We start from the raw sequence: 7,441 nt of genomic DNA on the forward strand, positions 1-7,441 counted from the left end.
CCAAAACCACCTCCCGTCTCTTCCTAGAAGCAGCCAGGCAATCTTCAGGGCTCTGCCCCAGTGCCCTGTCTCAGATCCACCCCCTCATCCTTGGAGCACCGGGACTCGGTTGTACTCGCACAGCACGGAGAAGCCTCAGCCTGGCCGTGCCTTAGGGACAGAATAAGCAGCTCTTCTTTTTGAACTTTTTTTCTCTGGTTATGACTTCGGCCTGCACATCGCCCTTTCTGACCGGTGGGATCCGGGGCATGGAGGGGTGATGATGAGGAAAGGGCGGGATGGGGCGGGAAGGGTGTGTGTGGTCTAGAAGAGCACAGCAGGAAGTACCGCAGCGTCAAGCCAGACTGGGATGGAGCAAAATGTATTCTGGAGCATGGCTGAAATTACTGCCGAGTGCACTTCATAGGCCATGGGGAGGAATAAAAAGTATTCAGCATCTGTGAGGGTCACATGTTTCAAACCTAAGAATAAGAGAACAGTGTTGAAACTCCTTGGGTAGAGGAGCAGGAATCAGCGCTGCATTATTGCTGGCCTATGATAGCTGATTTGTGTGGTCAGAAGAAGGAGCAAGTAAGTTACCTTTTAGGATTTGTTAAACATACGGAACAGTATAGGAGTGATTCTGCACTAAACATACTGGTATGTGAACTTCTTGTTGCCTATAGGTACTTTATTCTGAAAGACCTGAAAAAAAGGGATGCCAGATCACACCCCACTTGTTGAACAGATTAAAACTAAGTTCAGTAATTATCAAGATAAACATATAAAGTTTCCCCTTACTGAGTCCTAGTATGCGAGATGGAAGCCCAAATCTTTGCTCTCCAAGTCATTGAGGATATTGTTGATAATTATCAGCCTGATGTAGAATTATTCATGTGCTTGAGGATTACCATGCTGCGAATGCAGGCTGTTTGGCAGCCAAGATCAGGCACTGTAACCTGCAAACATTTAAATGCTGGGAAGGAAGATTAGGTATTCCATGATGCAAGAGTGCTGGAGTAGAGAAATGGAAAAATATAGTGAGAATTTGGCTGTATGTGGAAAACAAAAAATGAATGTGCCTTCTCAAGGAAAAATCAGTGTATCCTTTAAGAGTGTAAAAAAGCGTGGAGAAAATCAGTGTGAAACCCCACTGCTTGCTTGCAGTTAAATTAGCACAGCACAAAGATCATTATGTAGCAGGAAAAAAACCCACCCTGCTAGAAGTGGATGGTGAGAGCACGGGTGGAGGAAGCTGTACAAAAACGTTTCCAAGATGTACTGTCAGACTTCGACTTTGCTGAAACCTTAACAGTGAAACTGGAGGGTTACTTAAAAAGGTCCTTTCAATGCATCTGCAAGTATAACTGTGTCGTGAGCCATGTTGCTGAAAACTTTGTAGCCTGAAAGATTGTACTGTAGTCTGTCTGCTTGGTCTCTTGCCAACTTCCTGACTGTCCACAGTATTATTTTCCCAAAGTATGAACTTAAGCCAGAACTTCACCACTTCGAAACGTGGTGCTTAATAAATATCCTAGGTGGAAATACTGTTTCTAAGCCACTGCAAAGGTCTGGAATGGCAAGTATGCTGACATATAAAGTTGTAACCAAACATTTCCTGATGCTAAAGTTTCTCCTAAATGTTCCTGATAAAAATCACATTAAAATGGAGTGGTTGAAAGGCCATGAAATCAAAGTGGTTGGTTGTTGTTTAAAAGTTCCAGATGGAAAGATTAACTTACCAGTTCTGTGTTGTGAAAATTGCCTTGCAAGTTAAGATGTGTCCTCAATTCCTGTGCAGATGTTGCATGCAGCACTTTGTTCTATGCGTTCCTGTGTCAGGCTATCTGCAAAATGCATATGGTGAGGACACACGACTTCTGAGTTGTCTGACTTGGAAAGAACAGATCACCTCATGTGCTGGACCAAGTTTCCAGGAAGATGCCTTGTATTCCCCACTCTTACCCATGCAGCGTTCTATTAGTGGCCTTCAGTGTCACTAACAGTGGCAGATAGGAGACAATCCTGAGAGGGAGAGACTGTCAGTGTCAGGAACACAAGGTAGGAGCAACTTAACTGCAGGAAAGCACACACGGTCACGCAGCAAGGGCAGGCTGAGAAAGAAGTATTTCTTAGTTCAGTCTGTTTTAGGATTGTGATTGAGCGAAACTGGGCCAGACCATGTGGTGATGAAAGGGGCACTCTTCTTTACTTCCTCCTGCTCCACGTCATTGTGTGAAATCCCTTCTTTAACCAGAGCACAGTGGTGTAAATATGATATAAGGGAGGCTTTTACACCAACTATAAATAGCCCATTACTTGAATCTCTATTACTGACCTGAGTTTAAAAGCATCTGTCTCTCTCCCTGCCATACAAAGTGGGTACTATCTTACCAGGGATTGGTTCTCATTTCCTAAATACGGCTATTCTGGAAATTCCTAGCTGACAATGTAGTGTAAGAAATCCTTGCATTGTCTTAGGAAGGCTGTAAGTAGGCATCAGTATAATTCACTTGCTGTCTGAAGCCCTGGGCAGAGAGGCTGTTCTGACCACAGCTTAGATGATTGCTCCCCAGCTGTCTCTTCCAGCACTCCTGGTGAGGGGTGACGTAACTATGCCTGCAGTTGCTCTCCAAATTTGTTTTGTCAAACTGATGTTTTTGAGTGTGTGGGGTTTTTAATCTGAAGACTTAATGTTTAAGAGTATTCGTGGTGTGCTGACATCTGCCGTAGCAGTAAACTGCTGAGGCAAATACCTCCTTCCTCATTGCCTCCTTCCTGTGAAGCTGAACAGGTGGGAACGTTGTGTTTCACAGGAGGAACTTTTTCTTGCCTTAGCACTGGGGACAGAGAAAGATGCAGAGGCATCAAACCGAGAGTGTTTCCTGCCCTGTTCTGTGCTTGTCAGTGTGAGCAAGCTGGGGAGGCGGGGAGCAGAGGGTTGGAGCTGGCTCACACTTGGCTGGATGGTTCCTGACTCACCAGCTTGGAGGACTTCCACCACCGCTTAGTGTACTTGGGAGAGGAAGGAGAGCTGCACAAGTGGAGACTGGCATGCTCCAGGGCAGGGTGCGCACGCTCCTCGCCCACACCTGTCTGCTCCAGCAGTGCCCCTGTAGATACGCATGCACACACAGCTGCTGCTGCCTGGCTGTTGTGTCCTGCTAGTCCTCCTGAGAGCTGTAGAGGCTAAAAGTGACATCTAGGCAGAGATTTGACTTTTCTGAAGTTCGCACCTCTGTCCTTACTTCCGAGGCTGCTGTGTCAGCATGGGTGCCTTCAGTTGGGGCCAGGGGCTGTTTGCTTCCAGACAGTGTGGCCCTTTTGACCTTGCAGATGAGGAGTCTGGTGTAAGGGCTTCATAGCCCGGTCTCAGTGGAGGAGGAGGCAGCCTGCGTGTCTCAGAAAGACATCCTGCATCACCTTCAAAGCAGTGTCCAGGTGTGCGGGAGAGAGCATGCTGGGACTGGGAGAGCTGCTGCAGGCAGTGCCTGACTGGGCATTGGCGAGCTGTGCCTGTGCCTGTTACAAAGCAGAAGGTCCTGTTTCATGTAAGTCGTCCCCCTTGGCTCATCCTTTTTCAGCTGTACATAAAAGGTATTACAGGGGCATTGCTACACTGTGCATAGCTATACAGTATGCCGGTCAGTGAAGAGCACTCCGTATGGCAGCCTTTGCTAGCTGATACCACCATTGACATGGCAAAATGGCTTAACTTCCACCCTGCCTGATTGCATTCGCTTGCCATTCTGCAAGTGATTTTGCTTTTCACTTTTAGTAACTTGATTTGTCGGTGAAGAGGGTAGATATTGGTTAACAGCTTGCCTTTCATAAAAAACAACATTTTTGGTACTGCTTCTGGCAGGGCTGTGTCTGATTATACATGTGATGCATCAATATATCATTACTGCTCTTTAAGCTCCGAAAATCCTGGGGCTGTATTTATTTATGCTGCCTTTTGCAGCTCAGACCCATTGCTTACCAAAGTGTAGAGTCTGTATGGAGTCCTGCCTTCAGCCATCACCTTGCTACCATTTCAGACAGGGAATTGGTGGCTCACAGCCCACCAGTTGGGAGTGGGAGGGAGGGAGGGCAGATGTTGGGCTCCTTTGGAATGGGCGGAGGGAAACTGGGTCCTGCGCGTGAAATAGGTCCTGAAGAGTCTGTGTGAGAGTGAAAACAGTAAAGGCCACAGGGTAGTGGAACTGAACCTCGAGAAGATGGAGGTAGAAGGGTAATGGGAGCAGGAGGAAAACTAGAGAGTTTGGGCTGATTCTGGGAGGAAGAGGGCTGGATCCATGTCTGAGAATCAGTTAAGGGTTTACAAGGGTACCAGAAAGAGCAACAAAGTGGCTTAGAAATGGGGACAGGATAAGAACAGCTGTAATCTGTTCTTGGTTACAGGACTGCCCAAGCAGGCCTGTAATTAATGCGGAAGGGAGCAGGCAGTCTCTGGGAGGTGCAGGAGAAGAGAAAACAAAATGTCAGCTAGAAGAAAGTTAAAGCAAAGGGAGGGAGAGATGAAAGTGGAGCCAGTACCCGTCCAACATCAGTACCAGTCAGATGGTTTGAGTTTCAGTGCACTTGCTCTCCCTGGTGGTCCCACATGCTCCATCGTTAAAGCAGGTGTGGAGGGGGCTCTCCTATAATTGAGGTTATAAGTAGACTCTGGGTGGAAAACATTTCTGTCCTTTTCTTCAAGTGATGGGGCATGGCTATGCAATCAGGCAGCTGCATGCTGAAAGCAGTGGGAGCTGCAGCTGTACTCCTGTGCAAGCCAGAAGAAGCTCGTGGGTCTTCAGGGGACCTTCTCTCCTCTTCATCAGTTGCTGTGCTCACTGTGTAGAGCACAAGTTTTTATAGTGAAGGGTGTGTGCTGAAGTATGACTTCCTGCCCAGACTAGCATGCACTGAAGCTTTTGTTGTCTCTAAATTCAGAAATCACAGTGAGGTGAACATGCTTCTAAGGCTTGAGCTCAGGAGAGGAGAATAGTGTGGGAACTAGCATTCTTGCATTTGGAGAAGAAACGGTGTATGTTATTACAGCAGCTATTTCAACATCCTGCTAGATGCATATCTGAAGGGAGGGAAAAGTCCATCCCAAATGCTATGGTCTACAACATGAGCTACCATGGCCAATGATATTGGTTTATACTAGAGCAGGAGCTGTCATCTGAGAACAAATAATGCAAAATCTGTGAGGTAATGCTGGGAAGTAAGTTTTTTCCAAGTATTAGGGGGTTGGACTCGCAAACCTGTTGTGGTTATTTGGTGTTCAAAGGCAAGAGTCCCTGTGCTTGAGTGGCTCTGCATGGGCTTCTGTGTAAATGACTTGACGTAACTATGCCATGGTCCAGAGAGTGGACTCCTGCTGACCTCCAAGATCAGCCACTCCAACCTTTTAAGCAGCCCAGCTGTGTTCTGCTGTGAGGACTGCCCAAGGTAGTTGTTGGGCAGTCAGGGTATGGGACTTTGAGCTGGGTGCATTTGAAGCCTCAGAGTCAAGGCATTCCAAAAAAACTGGGAAAGTTTGTCAAAGTTTGCTAAAAGATTTTGGTTAATTGTAGCCCTTACAGGGCTCAGAAGGGACATAAGCCATAGTCTGTGAATGCAAATTGCTTGTCACCATTGCAAATCAGGAAAAGACAGTGACAAGGAGCTGGATTCTCTCAGTTCTGCTATTGTGACATCATTGAGCTGCCTTCAGAGGAGCGCATGTGGACATGGGCATAGCAGTGCAGTACGTTACACAGATTCCCCTTGATGCCTTCTGCACCTCCCACTGAGGCTCTAGGTCTGTGTGGCTACACAGGCAATGGAGCTGAGTGCAGCTTGACCAGACCATAAGGGCAGATTTCCACAAAGTGAGGCTTGTGCAGGGATTGAACAAGTGTGTAGATAACCCTGCAGACAGAGCTGTCTGTCACTTTCTCCTTCCTTTATCTGTCCCAGGAGCAACCAGCTTTTGGGACATTATCTCTCCTCCTGCACATCTGTCACCATGATCTACAGTGGGGATCTTTGATACTGTTTTTGGTGTGCCAAAGCTGAGTTAAGACAATGGCCATTGGGGAGTGGAGGAAAGAGGAACCTCTGTCAGTCTCTATTCTGTGTCTTTAGAGGTTGCAGGGCTTAGACCTCACAAGGAAAGAACTGCATCATCCTCACCCCGTACTGCCTGCGGGGACATGTATCGTGGCAGTCCGTGCATAAGTACCAGCCTTGGAAGTGCAGAATTTCAGAAACAACATATAGGATAAGGGCTCTAGCTCCCAGCAGAAGAGCTTGCTAACTACTGTGGATGAAGTCATCGTAGCTGGGAAAACCAAAAGCAGAAGGTGGCATACTCACTTTCTTAGCATGGCAGTTTCCCTGTGTTGGCAAAATCCGACAGTGCCATGTCTTTGTTGCAGGGGCATTTGGCAGCCACTTTGACCACAGCTACCCCTCAAGTTCCATTGCCCAGTCTTAATTTCTCTGTTAGAGCCACACACGGTAAACAACCTCTGCCTGAATGGAGGCAGAAACATACTTTTTTCTCCATACCCATAAAGAAACCCACTTCCTATTTTGAAGAACAAACTCAGACTTGGACAGGCTGCAACTTCCCATCTTCCGTGCTTTCATACACATACGCTAGAACTGGAGCTCTTGCTCAGGATAGAAATACAGGGCAGCCCAAATACTTGGTTTTCAGCAAGGAATGCTTTTACTAGGTCTAATGGAAACATGCCAGAGTGCTTGATCCCAGGTTGCCTAGATGTGTACAGCCACTGAACACAAAACGCTGTGCGCTGGCTTGTGGCATCATTCTCCTAATGATGTCATGCATGGGTGAGTGTCTTGTGTGGAGGAACAGGAGGGGTGAAATGTACCTAAGGCTGGCTTACAAAATATATCAATTACACTATTTCCTGGCACAGTGTTAAATCACCCCTACCCCCACCTGGAAGGCAGTGAGGAACTGAGAATTGCTGTTGCTGGAAATACACAGCTGGGTTTTGTTTAGCAGCAGTTTAGCATCCCATAATCAAACTAATGCTCGTGCCTTAGTGATGCTTGTAACTTTTAAACAGTTACATTAGCATTAAACATTTAAATTCCCATCCCAATCTGATGGAGATCAGTTCTGGAAAAACAAAGGTGAAATTTCTTCCTGAGACAAGATGGTAACATCATTCCACTGTAATATATTATTTCAAGGAATTTTTAAAAAGCTCATTTCATTAGAAGTCTGCTGCAAGTCTCCCAGTGACCTGAAATAGCCTCCTTGTTGTCTAATAACAGTACAATTTCCTTCAGCACTCACCATCTTCATCCACCTGACTGTAGAAGCTGAATAAACTCCAAATCCACCCCCTGCCAGACATTTGACTCATCCCACATGGCTGTGTCGGAGCCCAGCATGGCGATGTAAGCATCGTGTTGAATGCAGGAGATTTGGCATGTCAGCTCCTTTCAC

Source organism: Fulmarus glacialis, unplaced genomic scaffold, assembly GCF_000690835.1.
Source record: "Fulmarus glacialis isolate BGI_N327 unplaced genomic scaffold, ASM69083v1 scaffold36382, whole genome shotgun sequence".
Classification (NCBI taxonomy): Eukaryota; Metazoa; Chordata; class Aves; order Procellariiformes; family Procellariidae; genus Fulmarus; species Fulmarus glacialis.